This window comes from Cupressus sempervirens, chromosome 2 (assembly GCF_028749045.1).
Source record: "Cupressus sempervirens isolate cs-2001-9-10 chromosome 2, ASM2874904v1, whole genome shotgun sequence".
Taxonomy (NCBI): Eukaryota; Viridiplantae; Streptophyta; class Pinopsida; order Cupressales; family Cupressaceae; genus Cupressus; species Cupressus sempervirens.
In genome coordinates this window covers 387,243,196-387,262,506 of record NC_143119.1, presented here as the reverse complement: position 1 = coordinate 387,262,506, position 19,311 = coordinate 387,243,196, and positions in this window count along the sequence as shown.

Sequence of the window (19,311 nt, the reverse complement as noted above, 5' to 3'; positions counted from 1 at the left end):
GGCACCTACTAATAATCCAAAAGCTTTTGGGCTGATCTTGCTCCAACACCCTCCAAACTGCTTCTTGGTACCTAGGCCTAGTTGATCAAGTTAGGCTAGGGCTTCAAGGAAGAATGGGAAAGGTGGCTTCCCAAGACCCAAAAAACTTAAGGCAATCTCCAACACACTCAATGCATCCAACTCCAGCACTCAAACTGATCAGAAGTGCCTGCAACCATGACTGTCACCAATTTCCTTGCAAAAATCAGTCAAGCACATGGGCTTGCTTGACCTAGGGCCAACTTGGAAAAATAGTTGCCCTTCTCTTCAGGCCTCCAACCTCTGGCATTATGTTGCCTAGTCTCCTAACTTGCATATCCCTCAGTTTTAGAGGGTGCCATCGGTGGGAATGCAAGTTAGGGATGCATTCGTGGAAGGGTCTAGGAAAAGAGGCTTTTCATACCACCTTCTACTAAAATTCAGATAACTTTTAAACCCCAACTCCTTTTTAAGTCAAACCAAAACCAAAAGTTTCCTAACTCACCCCTACAACTATTTCATACACTTAGCAATCATAAAAGTTTCATACAGATCCGTAGCAGCATAACAGCCGAGAGATTACCAGTAAATTTCCAAAAAATGGAAGTTTTTATTATTTTTTCTCCAAACCACCGTACACTCTGATCTCCCCCTTTCAACTGAGATCACATATGACATATATAAAGGTCTACATAACCATTGGAACAACCATATAGGCATTCCCGACCATAAAACAAACAAACAACCACTTTTTGCTAATACTGTTTAGACTCTAAATACCCTATTCTAAGGCCTTTTGGTCCCATGGAGTCACTTGGTTTATAACCACACCAAAATGCTCATGGGCCTTACATGTGCCTTTATTACAAAACATAGACCAACTTGTAAAATATGGACCAAACCTTTATTCCAACTTCCTAATCTACTTGAATCCTCACTTTCATGGAGTGGCAAGGTGTCCGAAAACATAGATACTTGTTCCCCCCTGCCACATAGGTTAGGTGCCCTGCACCACCTTTCCTCTCTCTCATTATGAACACTAGTCCATCAAGTGAGTGATGTTCCTCTCAGTCTTGCTTTTGCTACTTTTACCTTCTTATCTACCTCTATGTTTTCAAGATCAAAGTAGTTCTCAAGGGCCTCTATCCACCCTAGCACTTCTTCACTATCCATTTTACCTTGGTATATTGGAAAATCAATATGGTTCTTCCCACCATTACCTTGTATTGCCTTAATGATTCTCATAAATATACTTTCTTCAGGATCATCTGTTGTCTCATGCTCTTGCCTTGCATTACCAACCTCTTCTTCTTCATGGTTCTCTCCATGATTTCTTCCTCTAACCTCTTCTCCTCTAGGTTCTTGCCTTTGTTTTTCTAAGGATTCTATCCTTGCAATAAGCTTCAGCCTCTCTCTTCTCATCTGTATTTCTTCCCTCACTCTAGATGCTTCAAGTTCTCTCCTCTCTCTTTTCTCTCTTGCCAACTCTTCTCTCAATTCTTCAAGTTCTCTAGCCATTTAATTTTTAGGAGGCATTTTCACAACAAGTTTTCTTCCTTCCCAAGGGCCAACTCACTGATTCTGTTTCTTTCCTCACCAAGAAATCTCTAGACACCACTTATGTACCTTTAAACTTTGGGACACACAAGGAGGAATTAGACACTCCAAGGCTTCAACAAAGGGACCAGCACACTAAGGATGACAAAGACTCCTATGATGATGAAACCTACAACTTATCTACTCCCAAAAGACCTTGTTGATGCTCTAATACCATTTGATGCAAAGGATTGAGGATCTAACCAAAAACTTGCAAATTCAAGCACAATATGGACCCAACCCCTATGTTTCAATGGTGTTTCCAAATGCACACAATGCCACCAAAGACTCCAAACTTGGATTTGCATTCACCAAGTGTTCCCTCCACCTCTATACACCTTAAAAAACTTCAAAAAACATATTTATAAGGTTTCCAAACCCAAAAATCTTTAGTAGATACAAAAGAGACCAGTTTTGCCCTTTACTAGGCTATTCTCTTCTTTGGATCAGCAGACCCTATTTTCTTGATTTTTCTCCCAAACCTTACAAAACACCAAAAAAATAAACTAGCTTTCTAGATACCCTTTTTTTATTTTTATAACATATCCAAAAATTAGATATCACTCCTTTGGAAAGATTGTACGGAACAAGGCAGTTTGTCTCAGAATTAGGCCTAATTAGACCACTTTTACAAAGCAAGTACCCTTCAAACTTGCAATCTGACTTAATCCTTTTTCATAGTCTCTATTAATGATCTAAATCAAAGGATTTTCAAGATTATAGGTCTTGGTCACAATCCTAAACACCAAAACTTCAAAACCCTCCTTAAAATGGCTTAAAAACCAGGGCTTGATTGTTCAAACCCCAAAACTCAAATCTAGAACTTCTCCTTCAGCATTCACCATGAATTTACATATCTAAGATGATATTACCACTCATTCAAATATCAGAAAGTACTTACAAAACAAAGGATTCTTCAAATTGCTCTTGAAAACCAAGCACTTTCATTCAATTTTCTGAGATAGTCCGTACAAATATGACCCTCCAGGCCATAAAATCATAATTTATAAGTTTCAAGGGATGGTTAGTAATCCCCTCAACCACCTCCAATTGGTTTCATTTGTTAACTCTTCATAAAATTTAAATGATGAAGTTTCCCTCCAAAAAACACATAACCGTTACTATTCAAATTGCTAACTATTAAACTATGCTTTTAATGGGCTTATTGAACATTTTGACTTGTCTAATGACAAGATATGATCATGACAACCTACATGAACCTATCAAATGAATCATCTACCATATGAAATCCTAAAATCCTATCTCATGCCCAATTACAACTTTTTTCCACATATGAGTCCAACATTATAACTATGTATGCTTCCATGAGCCATAATTGGTGCAAGGATTGCCCAATTGACTTCAAGAGATGCTCCATGACCTCTGTAATGCCTTGGATCTTCAATGTTCTGCTAATGAGCATGAGATGCTCCTGCACCACTTATCTTCATAAATAAATTCAAAACTAATTTCTGTGATATTAACAACTACTATTTTGTATCTCATAGGAGACTCCTAGTGCACATGAGGTTCGACGAGATAGTTATGTAGATTTGATGACATGGCCACTCACTCCTGAGGAGGAGCCTACAATAGTAAGTTTTAGTTTGAATTCATGATTAAATATGTTATAAATTTAGCATGCTATGAATTATAATGTTATAGTTTAAATTGTAGATTCATCTGACAAAGGTATTTGAACATATACAGCCCACAATTAGAGAGGTACCAGCATTGCCGAGGGCATACGAGAGGACTCCTGACCGGCACAGGAGGTCGACAAGAGAGGTATTTCTTATGAAATTTTGATAGTATTAATCTCCATTATAGAAAAGATCATTATGCATTTGAGTAATTCAATGTTAGATACGTAGAATCATATAAATTTAGTAGTCCAACTTTGGGTTTTCCTTTTTTGTTTATGTAGAAGGCATCTGATCCACCTAGTGCAGTGAAGAGGCTACATTTTGATCATCCACCAGCACCCTAGGATAGTATAGTTTTCGTAGGATGCATCATGAGACATTTTGAGATCGCATATGCCATATTGTATATAGAAACATTGATATTATACACATTCTGATGGCATGATCAGCCACATTTTGTAAATGGATCTATGTATTTTGATATGTATTTGAGTACTTTTTCTATGGATACATGATCTTTGATATATATTTGTGTAAAATTTTGTCTATGGATACATGTATTTTGATATATATTTTTGTCATTTATGTGCACAATGATATACATATTAATTTAGTATCTAGTATTGTTCAATTTATCGTGGATCATGTGTCATGCCCTCAATTTTACTAGTAAAACTACAACAATTTTTTTTTTTTTTTTTGTAGCTTATGAAGTCACATAAGAAATTACATATTGTAAAACAAGGTTATCATTGAATAGGAGTTCAAGACTCATGTGGATAGTGTCATCCGATTGTAAAATTTTAGTCACAGGTGGTTTTCAATTAGATTGGATGACAGTCTAGTTCAAGTTAGCGTCACGAGTCAAATGAGAAAGTTCAAGATACAAAACTCATAAATTAGTGAGGTAATTCATATCCTAACAAGCCTTTGATACTAATATTCTATTAGGCTCTGTCGGTTGTATCATATGGACTAGGTTGTGATTCTAGCATGTAAGGGAAGGGGATCAGAATTACTTATTATCCTCATTACCAATGTACACACATTCATTAATCATTACAATATATATTAATGTGATAATTACTATATGGTGTGGAAGTGTAGTATATCTTAATCGATTAAACACATGTATCTAGAGAATTTAGATTTAGTACTCATCACATGAGCACCTTTAGTCAAATAAGAAAATGTGCACTTATCTACCACACTATATCAGATCTAACCATTGGAAATTAGAAAAGATATGCCCCAAAGGTAGCTTTGAATTCTACATGATGGATAAGGGGCCACTTGCATTGATATTATCCATCATTCAGCACATTAGTTACACAACTTATGGAATAAACAATTTGTCTTATGTGCAAAACGTGTATCATGTGCTTGCATCCATATCTTACTAGTTACAGGTCCTCTCGAAGATTGGACCAATACTGAGTCATTTTCTCCCTCTTTACTCTATTTAGTCATCCTTATGCATTCTATCAACATTGCTTCCTCACCAAACTAGCACTCACTATAGTTTCCTAAACACAAAAATCACTATTTCAATACATAAATTAAAATCACTCTAACAAAAGACAATTACTAACTATCTAGCTCATCAACTACTAACTAATCTAGCTACATTGCCATGCTTTTACATTTACTATTTTAATTACTATAATTACTATACTATTACATTTAATTTTTACATTATTACATTTAATTATTCACCATAAGCTCACTTTCTCACTATCAATATTATTAGTATCAAAGCATGTTAAGATTCAAAGTAGTTTCATAGTACGAATTAGTAAGCACATAAAATGAGGAACTCTTAGTAAGTATAAGGGCCAATTCAAAGTAGTTAACTCAATAATAATTCATGATCTGTATTTAAACACATCCTACTACACCATCATATTGAGTGTGTCAATTTAAATTTGTTAGATGAATTGTTTATGCAAGGATTAGGTGCAAGCATATAAATAAGGTTTGTATATAACATACCTTGTCGTTTTGACATATATGTATTCATCATTTCATGCAACTAACATAGTAAAATGTGGTGTACATGAATCATATTATCATTAATTATACATAGGGTACATGAGCTGATGAGCTACCTCTAATGGCATGCCTATTGACCCTTATTACATGCTAGCTAACTAATGCTTTATTCCTACACTACATTTTCAAATTGGTATATATATTCTATCGACTTTGATATTCTACTAATATCTTCAATCAAATCCACAACATTCATTATCTAACTAACATTCCCTCAAGCCAAATATAAAATTCACTTGGCATTAAATCCAACATCTACACAGGTTTGTCATGCGTTCAATTCTATCTAGTAACTCTTATCTATCAATGTGCTTTATTGACTAGATAAAACTAGATTTGAGTTATTATTTTAATCCACCATCCATCCTTATCCTTGATTCTCCAATCCCATCATCCCGACAACTTACTTCATATTAACCCTATTGTATGTACATCCAACTATCCTAATTTACAGTCTTAACACTAATTTAATTAAACCCTCCGTACTTAACATCATGTTCAATTATATATGCATTCTAGTAAACTTATTTATTTCATTTAATTTATTTTCCTATATTGAGCTTTTCCATTACCATATGGTTTAATTGTTACATGTTTCTAAATGAGCCCCTTGATATAAACATTACCCTTAAACTAAGGTCAAATACACTAAGTGTCATTATCCTCTATTCAAGACTTGAAATGATTAAATAATTATCTGATAAAAATAAAAACAAATCTAAAGGGTGAATCTCCTATCTATCTTAAATCCTCATCATTCCTTAACTCTTATAAAGGAAAAATTTCTTCCTACACGTGGTCCCCACAAGGTCCCACGTGGGTCATGTGCAGAATTTTGACTAATCCAAGCGTTAGGACATCTTCTTCCCATCCCTCCAATCAACAATCCTAATGTGAACAAGTCATATTAAATGTCAACTTGACATTCTCCTAAGTACAAATCCCTTGGGATTGCTATCCCACTCCCCCTTAATTTGAAGTCGACTACCTATGCTTGGGAACACGTGACCACTGCTACAAGAAATTTCAAGTCGACTACCTATGCTTGGGAACACGTGACCATTGTTGCAAGGAGGGGATAACTAGTGCATAAGACAAGGATGTGACATAAACCCTTTCTCCTATGCACCCAAGTATATTAATGGGGATAAAACCCCTTTTCAAGAAGGCAAGCTCAAGGATAAAAGTTTGGACATGACATGTTAGAATGAATGTCAGATTTAACAATACGCCTTGGGGAGTGGAGAAAACTTTTTGCATTATGATGACTTAGGAAATGTTGGGGGCTACTATAGAAGGGCGGTCAAGATCAATCTTGGTTTTTATTTTATTTTTGAGTTAAATATTTAAATTTGTCATATTCTCTAACATGCACACTAATATGCCTTTATTTATTTAATTACTATTTTATTATTTGAGCGTTGGATGTGACTTAGAGGTCACAAGATTGTAATGTGTACCATTTTGTCACTTAGGAAATATATTAGTCTAGGAAACTCATTAGTCTCTATATGCTATTATTATTTTTATTTTTATTGGATAGCAATCTAGAATCTAGGAATATTCTTTAATATTTTATTGCTCTGTATTAAGGAAGGGATTTATGTGCCTTTACCATACATTTTCTACAGAGGAAAATGCATGCCTACATCAATGTATCTCATAGATTTTATTATGTCTTCTCTTACAAAAAACTTCATTTTGTTATATCATGAAATTAATTTGATGATTTCCTTGCTTAGAATTGCATTAAGCTTGGTAATTAAAATCAATGCTATCCATGCATGTGATATGAACATAAAATTTTCCTTCCAAATTATTGAGTGCACAACAAGATTGTAAGAAATCTACTAAGTTTTAAATTTATACAATCAATGGTATCACATAACATGTATGGATTGTTATTATCATCTAGTCATTTACAATACCACAAGGAGAAAACTTTCTTTCACATTTTCAAATGATAACAATGATGTCAAATCAAATATGTGACTCATACCAATGCTTTCATAACAATATAAACTCCAAATGAAACATGCATATACAACCTTATCACTTATTTCCTCTATACGTACATTAGGTAACAATGATACAATCTCCTTCTATCACAATGAGGCAACATAAGGGACTTTTTCAAAATCACAAGGAACATGAACATTGAAAGATATGGACAATGAGTAGCATGAACATTGTCCAACATGATCATTGAGAACATGAACAAGCTGGTGAATCCTCCTTCACAAATGAGGGCACAATGTCAAGTTTACTCATCCAACATCAATCTGCAAGATGATCATTCCAAGTCATTTCCATTGCTCCCTTGGACACAAATCTGCATATGCAACACAATAAAATAACAAGGACCATGGGTGCTTTCCACCCAACCATAGGCCTCAAAGAGACCACCCCCGTGCTAGGGAACAAGGCTCAAACTAGGATACACATACAATCTTTCAATGCATAAACATTACATTTCAAACTTGAACAATTTCCCCCCAAGGCTATTTCACAATGGCTTCATAGATGGAACCATAAACATAGGGTGAAGGTGTGTTCTAAAATGGAGACTTGCCATACCAAACCATATCTGCAATAAACAATTTTCATGCCCTCTCGGGGCTATCATAATTTAGCAAATTTCATGCCCTCTCGGGGCTATCATAAATCAACAATTTAATGCCCTCTCGGGGCCTCCACATTTCCTCCTCAAACTTCCTTTCTACACCATACTTTCCTTATCACCCCCAGAAATATATGAAATGTTATGGCATATAATGGAGCCCATACTCCAATGTTCTCAACACATTTTTTGAACCCAACTTAAGCCCTTCACCCTAGATTGCTCTTCCCTTCCCACAAGGGTGAGTGTAAGTCCCATGCCCATAACAATACTCAAGCACAAAAAAAGAAAACAAAACCAAGTAGAAATAAAACAAGAAATTTTCAAGAGCACATCACATTTTCACAACACAATATCAACACCCATAATACAATAAGGAAATAGACAAAATCCAAACCCCATGCTCACAATACTCCACACAATACAACAAGATGCACAATGGTGTCACACTAATCTACATGGAATGAACACCATTCAAGCACTCACATGAATGCTACTCCAAAATGCAATGCAATGTATACTCCATTGATAAACTCCACACTTGCATATTTGCTTAACCATGCTAAAAGAAAGAAATGGAAAAGAATCAATTTTGAGATACCAACCTTGGTCCAAGCTAGGGTAAGGATAGTTGTAGTAGAGCTCCCCTAATCTCCCTCCAAAACCTAACTATCTCTAAAATTAGAGAGTGGGTAAACACCCCACTAGTTTGGCCAAGACCCTCTAATAAAGCCTTCTGACTAACTTATTTTAGCAAAAACACTAAGCCACTACTTCTTACAAACTTGTCTCCTCTTATGGTTCATTGATAGCCCTAACGAGCTCTGAGTTACGACCCTTGAAGGATCGACCTCAAAATGCACTTAGAGCACCTTGGAGACTCCTCGGTACGGGGTGGCCGCAAATGATGGATAGTCCTCGTGGCCAGAACAAGGGTGTGACTAGGGTTCACCCACCCATTTGGAGCTAGTGGCACTGATGATTCGATGCCAAGATCAACGGTTTCAAAGTTACGATGTGGTGCACCTATGAACTAAGGCACACTATGAGTTTTGGCATCAAGCGAGATCACTGTGCTGAATCCAAAAATAATGTGATCTCTCAAAAATGAGATAGGTTATTTTAGGCCTTAGTATCACCGTCTTGTAGAATTTGACAGTTCATCGATAGCCCTCACGAGCTCTAAGTTATGACCCTCGAAAGGTCAACCTCAAAATGCACTTAGAGCACCTTGGAGACTCCTTGGTACAGGGTGGCCGCAAATGATGGATGGTCTCCATGGCTGAAACAAGGGTGTGACTAGGGTTCACCCACCCATACGGAGCTAATGGCACTTACGATTTGATGCCAAGATTAGCAATTTCAAAGTTACGCTGTGGTGCACCTATGAACTGGGGCACACTGCGAGTTTTGGCATCGAGCGAGATCATTGTACTAAATCCAAACGGAATGTGATCTCTCAAAAATGAGATAGGTTATTTTAGGCCTTAGTATCACCATCTTGTAGCATTTGACAGTTTGTCGATAGCCCTCATGAGATCTGAGTTATGACCCTTGAAAGATTGACCTCAAAATGCACTTAGAGCACCTTGGAGACTCCTCAGTACAGGGTGGCCGCAAATGATGGATGGTCTCTGTGGCTGAAACAAGGGTGTGACTAGGGTTTACCCACCCATCCGAAGCTAATGGCACTGACAATTTGATGCCAAGATCAACGGTTTCAAAGTTACGTTGTGGTGCACCTATGAACTGAGGCACACTGTGAGTTTTGGCATTGAGTGAGATCGCTGTGCTGAATCCAAATGGAATGCGATCTCTTGAAAATGAGATAGGTTATTTTAGGCCTCAGTATCACCATCCTGTAGCATTTGACAATTCATCGATAGCCCTCACGAGCTCTAACTTATGACCCTCGAAAGATCAACCTCAAAATGCACTTAGAGCACCTTGGAGACTCCTCGGTACGGGGTGGCCACAAATGATGGATGGTCTCCATGGCTGGAACAAGGGTGTGACTAGGATTCACTCGCCCATATGGAGCTAATGGCACTGAAAATTTGATGCCAAGATCAGCAGTTTCAAAGTTACGCTGTGGTGCACCTATGAACTGAGGCACACTACGAGTTTTGGCATCGAGCGAGATCACTGTGCCGAATCCAAACGGAATGTGATCTCTCAAAAATGAGATAGGTTATTTTAGGCCTCAACACCAACGTCTTGTAGCATTCAATAGTTTATCAATAGCCCTCATGAGCTCTGAGTTATGACCCTTAGAAGATCGACCTCAAAATGCACTTAGAGAACCTTGGGGACTCCTCAGTATGGGGTGGCCATGGACGATAGAGGGTCTTCATGGTTGGAACAAGGGTGTCACTATAGTTCATCCACCTGCCCTGAGCTAATGGCACTGACTTGTAGTGGTTAGGAGTTAGATTTTGAAAAGTTGTCAAGAAAGGTTGACCCCTTTGACTTGTATCATGAAAGGTTGCTTTGTGCCTTGCTTGATTGTTTGAAGACTACTCCATATGTCACTATCTTTCTTGGAAAAAAAATTTCTTTTGAACATCAAGCTTGCAATATTATCAATTATTGTCAAACTTTTTCAACCAAGTCAAAACGTCAAGTGCAAATATTTGTTTGCATTTTTTGCTAAGGGGAGTTTCATAAATTGACTTTGATTTTCTATGTCTCTAGTGCTTGAACATGCTTAAAATGACTCTTTGGTCTTAGAGCTATTGGCATTTTCTAACTTCATGGTCTATGATATGCATACTAAGAATTTCTTTCACTAAATGGTTTCCTTGATCTATTGACTACACTTAAATTTGTTCACTTGTCATCTCTCTTTCTTTATCTACATTGCTATTTGGGATTTTTTCATAGCTCTTGACTTCAGTCACTAGTGTTGTAACCTACTTGGACAATTTGTTTGACAAGTCACTCATTCATTTCTACCTCTCTTTGACATGTGAACACTCTACCTCTCTAGTTTGGACATCAAGTTATCTTGTGTCACCTTATTAGCTTCCTCTAGTCTCCTTCATGCTTTATTATCTATCTACCACTATGGTATTCAAACCTTGTGCTACCAAACCTCAACCAAATCTAGATGATCATGATATCCTCCATACCACTAAAGAGTTTCAAGATCTATATGTTCAATACAAAGAGCTAGAAGAGACAAATAATCTTTCTTACCTTCATCTCTCTAAGCACATGATAGAAATCAATTCTAAACTTGAGAAAAGGTTAGAGGAGAATATTGCATTCTTAAATTAATCTCCCTTAAGACCTTTACATACACATGGGTCATCTTCTTCAAGGTCTACATATTCCATGCCAAGACATCAAATATCTTCATCTTATAGATCTAAAGACCTCTTTAGAGAACAAGCAAGTGATACCTCCTTTGAGCCTATGCCAAACTTTCATTATGGACCTATCTTTGACCAAGATAGTGATGAAGACATGGATGCATTCTATTCACTTAAGAAACAACAAAATTATCATGGAGAAATTTTTGAGAGAACTTTTACTCCATTGGAAGATTCTCATGATAACATCTTGCAAACACTTCTTGATAATGAATCCATCACATTACTAGACAACTCTAGACCTTATGAACCCAAAATCAAACCTCCATGGTGGAGAAATTATCATTATTGCCACTTCCATGGAAGAAAATTTCATAAAACTAAAGATTCCATAGTTTTGAAACATAAAATCCAAGATCTCATTTATGATGGAATTGTTGATATCTCTAATGACTCATGTGTCACAAGATCATGCTGACGAACCTATGTCAAGTGATGATTTTCTTGACACCTTCACTTCTTATAACACTAATGAACCTCCTAAAGTGTCAAAGCTTTCAAAAATGCCTCCACCAAACAAAGAACCTAATTCTTTCCATATAGACCATGCGTACCCTCAAGGGCTACAACTAAAAGAAAATCAAGCTAACCTTCACTTGTCTGCAAACCTTTTCCATGCTACTAAGACTAAAGATCCTCAACATTCATGCAATACTATGATTACTATGCCCACTTTAGCTAATCCTGCATTATTTCTTTAAGATTCTATCATGCACACCTCACATTTTCCCTTGTCCTTAGAAGGTGCTCCATATCAAGATGACTCAAAAAGAAAAATATATAAATAAAGATCAAGATCAAACACCTTTTCATCTCATCCAAAATTTCACCTTTCTATATCATGTGTGTTACCCACCTCCTACATATGATGAGGATACCATTTCCACTACCTCCATTGAGCTTACTAAAACTTATGGGAAAGGTGATCTTTCTATGCTATATAAAGAAAGATGTCAAGATCAAAGTGTCCCCTCATGTTCTACTTCTCCATATCCACTTCAAAACTATGCTCAAGATTCAAACACTCCTATCAAAGGTCTTTCTCCTATAAAAGGTACTCATGAGTCTATTGATGACTTTGGTCATGCTACTCACTCTAAAGATGTTGAAATCCCTAGTCACTATCCCTTTGCATTTCGTAATTCTATCCTTGGTCCTTATCCATCTAATCTAAAGTCTTCAAACCTTCTCCTACACTTTCTACTTCTAGCTCTCCTAATTTACCTCAAGATCAACAAGACATTCATCCTAGAAAATAACTATCCACTCAACCATCTAAACCAGTCATATCAGCCTTATTCATCCATAAGTCCCAAATCTTTTGGAAGCAATTTGGATGTTCAACACAAGAAATACAATAATACATTAAAAAATAGAGATCATTATGTCTCATCTAATCAACATGTGAATGGACATAATGAAAATATATTGAAGATACCACAAAGGTTCACTATTCAAAAAGTGAAATCAAAGAAAATATGGGTTCCTAAACCCATTATTGAAGAAATGTGTTATAAAGTATCCAAAGGAAAATCTAAAGCTATATGGATTCCAAAGTCTCTCTTGAAAGACTTTAATATTGAACATAAATCTAAGTTGACATTCAATATTCCAAAGGCTTCCACTCCATTTTCTTCCAAACATCTTTCTCAAAAGCTTACAAATATTCCACTCAATCTTCTTCTAACATTGTCCTACTAGCTCATACATCTAAACCTTGATCCATTTCCTCCATGATTCCTCCATCATTCGAAAACCCTCCAAGGTTTGTGTAAATGTTGATCTTCCCCACTTTGTCACCTACCCTTATCCAATGTTTTCAAAGCTACACTTACCTACTATCCATACTCATACAATCCTTCCAAGGAATGAACTCTTATCCTACTATCATCTCACTTCCTTCACCCTATCAACATCATTGAACATACTTATCTATGGTCTTGGCTTATCATAACTTATCTTTCCTTTAGGAACACTATCTAACTTGAAAATAGTTGACCTATTTCTAAATTTTTTTAAAAAAATAGAAAAGAAGATAAAAAAATGTGCCTTGGTGAAAACCATTATCTTATCCATGAGATTCCCTATTTTACTTTCTCATTCACTCATAGCCTTCATATCCAACTTCATATCATGTCATTATGCATATGCTATCTTGCTTATTGGCTTTAATTGCTTATCCTACATGCTATCTTCTTTCATGGATTTCATGGATTATCCCAAATGTGCTTCATACAACTTTTCGATATGAAAGTATTTCAAAACATTATACAATATTATGACTCTTTAAGCTTTCAAATGCTATGATTGGTTTCAAAATGGAAGAAATCAAGTATTCTAATTGTTCATCTATACTTTCTAGATTTTTCTTATTTGATTAGTTTGATAAAAATAGTTTTAATAATCATAATGTCAGTTTTATGTCAAATAAGAAAAAAAAAAAATTGTAATAAGATATCTGCAAGCAATTATCTTTCATATAGTTATAAATACTCTTAAAATTGTCCTTATAGCCTTGTATCACATGCAAATATGATTTGCAAGAACTTGTTCAATATCTTCCTCTTATAATTCCTTACAAAGAACCTACCAAAATACAAAAACCATATACAAAAAAAGTACACATTTTACATCATAATACATCATAAATTTTAGAAATTCTCCCCAATACCACCCCCCTCCAACTCTTCATGATGTACCTACATTCCAATATCATAAAAAAATTAGTAACTTATTGTATTAAAAAAGATAATCATCAATTCATTAAATCATTATGAAGAAAATAACATAAGAAGTATATATACCTAGTCAAGTATTCCAATAGGGTCCTCTCTCTATTTTAGGGTCTCCAACAGGGCTTCATGATCAACATTAGCAATAGTAAAAAGTTCTTTTACTTTTGGTCTTCCTTGATGCTTCAATAACTTTACATTTGTTTCTATAATAAGATGCAAATATATGAGAATTACTTTGTGCTTCTAATAGTCTTCGAATGTAGGAATTTCATTCCTTTTAAGCATGTATGTCCATAGCCATGTTCCAACAACAACCACTAAACTAGTAGGATATGTGAATCCATCATCATCTGTGATCGGTTGTGCAAGTTTTTGTTTGCCTCTTACACAACGTGCTAACCAATAATCAAATTTCTCATCATTCCCCTGTGGTGCAACCAATGCAAAGACATGTCCTGGCTAAAATAGATCTGATAGATGGTCATGCTCAAGTGAACTTTCCATGTCATCATTTTTGATAGAGGGTATGATAGACAATGGAGTAAGATAATGTGGATCTCAGGTGTCCACCCACTCACTTGACTCACAGTGATCCCAATCACACTGAAAACAAGTACAACAAAAATAAGCTAGTTGTCATGTCCAAATGGTCCATGTACTAGAATCAAAGCTCCGAAATGAATGCATTTTTTATGAGTCTCTCACTATAGCACAATCTAATCTATCACCCATGGACCCTTCCTCAACCAACCAAAAGAACCTACATACCACTGAATCAAGAGTCCCCCCTGTGATAATGCTAAACTACACCAATGAACAATGCTATGAGCATCAAGAAGCTCTGTTGTTGAAATCTTTAGTTGCTCCTTAACTAGAGCTCTCTTCACACATGCCCCTACTCCATCATGTTCCCCTTTTCCATGGCCGGACTCAAAAAAAACTCCAAATATGAGGCACCCCTCTCTCTACGTGCATCCTACACAACCAATAAAATATGCGAGCATTCTTGAATTGACCTGTATAGTTATCTGACCAAATGATATGTCTATCCATAAAAATTTCATGCTCATGTAAGAAATTAAAAAAATTCTCAAAACAATGTTGCACAAACTCGTGAGAGTGAGATCTATCATCACTCATAAAAAAATGATACTCTCTAATAATCGTTCGATTATCTTTTGCACTATCAGGGGCATGTCTATATGTTATGTGAACAACAATTGAAATTTGAATGGAGTTGTAATACTGAGATTGTGTCTCATTTTGAGGTTGCAATGTGTAGTTCTCAGCAAAATCAACAACTGATATAATAGTGCCAATGGGAAAAGTCTCCTTACATGTTCTAAATTGTTGATCCAACCACTGAGACCTATGACTATGTCTTGCATACTTGTAAAAAAGATTTTCCTTGAAATCTGAAATAAAGTTAGCCACACTGATATCTTTTCCAACCAATTCACATCTAGAGCTCTCACTCTCACTCTTCAATGTGTATTTCACCATTTCATATACCCTTTTTTTCAGTATTGTCTTTTCAAGATCTTGTTCATACCCCTCATAGAAACATGTGTCAAATTTGGATAAGCCACCACATTCTGAACACTTCTCATTTAAGCAAGAATTTCTATAAAAGGAACAATCATCAACTCTACAACATAAGAGTTGATCTAGCAAGTCTCTTGATGATTTTGGAAGCCCACTAGCCCCACAATCCTCCAACATTTCTTTACTATGCGAAGTAGAATGGATGGAGTGTAATAGTTCATGGTGCATAGAAAACTCAACATGATATTTGCAACATGTATTTCAAATTTTGAGTGGTACACAATAAAATGGCTTCAAAGATTCAAAAGCCCATTGTGATATATGAAGACTTGGATGACTCTCTCTAAATTTTTTGAACAACATAGTTTGACTTACCTCTAAATGGTGTTTAGGATGTGGCATGCGGTCTCTAATGCCAATTCTCAACTTTAAGACGTCTTTAGCATTGGGTGATACTCATGAGGTAGAGTGCCAAAATTGTGTAATTTCTTCTTTCACATCGTCGGATAGCTTCTTATCAAAATGTGGAAGTCTCCCACCAAATGCCCATGTTTCATTTTGAAGAGGATCATCAATTTTTTGTCATTGACTAAGTGCTCTTGTCAAAGTAGTATGATTTAGATTCAAATCAATACAAGTTTTTCTCATATATTACCCTTTCTCAAATGATTACTTACCAAAGAGGTTGTAATAACCCTTCGAGCAGCTCTATTATCCTTCTCTCTGCTATTTTTCCCAATGCTATTGAGAGCACTGAAAAGATTCTTCACGATAATGGCATTTCTTTCCAACTTTTTATTGACACAAATCTTCAATTTGGAAAACATAGGTCTCATCTTTTGCATCTTTAATAAGTGCATGAAAAGCTGACATTTCTCTACCACTATCTTGTTGCCGAAAAACATCTGATATAGTCTTGAAGCCCATAACTTAATAGTTCTTTCTGATTTTTTTTTCTTCCAAACTAGTAATAATCGTTTTATCAATTTCAATTATCCATTTTGGTGTTTCAGAACCTTTATGTCAATTATAATTAAGAGATATGTAAGGTTCTTATGCATTAGGTTGTTGTGCATTATCATCTTCGACATGGTCAATTATGCAATTTGGATTATGACTTAGTGGCATTTCTTCTTCAAAATTTTCATTCTCCAAATTTTCAATTTTGGCATTATCATTTTCAATAGGTACATTTTCATTCCCCAACTGTACATATTCATTATTTGACTCTATGATTTCACATTCAATAAATTCATCGTCAACTTGACTGATATTTAGCATACTTTGTCTTTTTTCTCAATGTTCCACTTTGTCCCTCTCCCTATATGCCACAATGTCTTCATTGGATATCTTCCTTTTATGTTTATCCTTTCGACAAGTGCTGCTTCCCATTCAGATGACAAATTTGAGCACCTAAGGTTATATTTTTGAATTTTTTTTGATTGGTTAGGCCCCAAAACGTGACTTTTTGTAGAACCCGTGAAAAAAGAAGTGAAAAAGTGATGTTGTTGGGTTTGCAGGGACAGGGAAATATTGAGAATTGGTGCCAGTAAAATTGGATATCCGATTTATGATCGAATATCTGATCGTAAATCGGATATCCGATTTTGTAAAGTGAATTTTTTGAAAAAAAACTTGCTATAATTTTCTTCATTTGCCATAATTATATTAATATTATGAAAATCATTGGAGGGAAACCAACTTTGGTTTATTACTAAGCTAATAGTATAGTAGTATTAATATATAATAGTATTAATAGTATAATAGTATTAATATAAAGTATCAATAGTATTAATATATAATAGTATTAATATATAATAATATTAATATATAGTATTAATATAGCTATAGTATCAATATTATTATTATACCTATAATAGTATTAATATTATTACTATAGATATAATAGTGTAAATATTTGGTGTTTATTTATATTATTATTATTATTATGCTACAATATAGTATTAATATATATATTATTATTATAGCTATAATAGTATTATTATTATTACTATAGATATAATAATATTAATATTTAATGTTTATTTATATTATTATTATTATCATAAAATAGTATAAATAGTATATATATATCATTTTATTTTTTAACCCATATACATACGAACAATTCGAATATGTCCTTAGGGGTCCTAGGACCCCTAGGGACATATGTCATCGTTTAATGGGTCAAACGGGGTCATAGGTCACCCTATGACCCCCTTTGACCCATATGCATGATTCGAATATGTCCATATGGGTTCTAGGACCCTTAGAGACATATGTCATCATTGAATAGGTCAAAGGGGGTCATACATCACCCTATGACCCCCTTTGACCAATATCAACAATTCGAATATGTCCTTAAGGGTCCTATGACGCCTAGGGACATATGTCATCATTTAATGGGTCAAAAGGAGTCATAGGTCACCCTATGACCCCCTTTGACCCATAGGAACGATTCGAATATGTCCTTAGGAGTCCAAGGACCTTTAGAGACATATGGCATCGTTTAATAGGTCAAAGGGTGTCATAGGTCACCCTATGACCCCCTTTGACCTATATGAACGATTCAAATATGTCCTAAGGACATATGTCATCGTTTAATGGGTCAAAGGGTGTCATAATCACCCTATGACCCCCTTTGACCCATATGGCTCATTCGAATATGTCCCTAGGGGTCCTAGGACCCCTAAGGACATATGTCATCATTTAATGGGTCAAACGGGGTCATAGGTCACCCTATGACCCCTTTTGACCCATATGAACAATTTGAATATGTCCCTAAGGTACCTAGGACCCCTAGGGACATATGTCATCATTTAATGGGTCAATGGGGGTCATAGCTCACCCTATGACCCCCTTTGACCCATATGCACGATTTGAATACGTCCCTATGGGTCTTAGGAACCCTAGGGACATATGTCATTGTTTAATGGGTCAAAAGGGATCATAAGTCACCCTATGACCCCCTTTGACCAATATGAATGATTCGAATATGTCCGTAGGGGTCTTATAACCCCTAGGGACATATGTCATCATTTAATGGGTCAAAGAGAGTCATAGTCACCCTATGACCCCCTTTGACCCTTAGAAATGACTCGAATATGTCCCTAGGAGTCCTAGGACCCCTAGGGACATATCTCATCATTTAATGGGTCAAATGGGGTCATAGGTCACCCTATGACCCCCTTTGACCCATATGAACGATTCGAATATTTCCCTATGGGTCTTAGGACCCATAGGGACATATGTCATCGTTTAATGGATCAAAGAGTGTCATAAGGCACCCTATGACCCCCTTTGACCCATATGAACAATTCGAATATGTCCCTAGAGGTCCTCAGACCCTTAGGGACATATATCATCATTTAATGGGTCAAAAGGGGTCATAGATAACCCTATGACCCCCTTTGACCCATATGGTCCATCTGAATATGTCCCTAGGATCGCTAGAGACATATGTCATCGTTTAATGGGTCAAAGGGGGTCATAGGTCACCCTATGACCCCGTTTGACCCATATGCACGATTCGAATATGTCCCTATGGGTCCTAGGACCCCTAGGGACATATGTCGTTGTTTAATGGGTCAAATGGGGTCATAAATCACCCTATGACCCCCTTTGACCAATATGAATGATTCGAATATGTCCTTAAGGGTCTTATGACCCTTAGGGACATATGTCATCGTTTAATGGATCAAAGGGAGTCATAGGTCACCCTATGA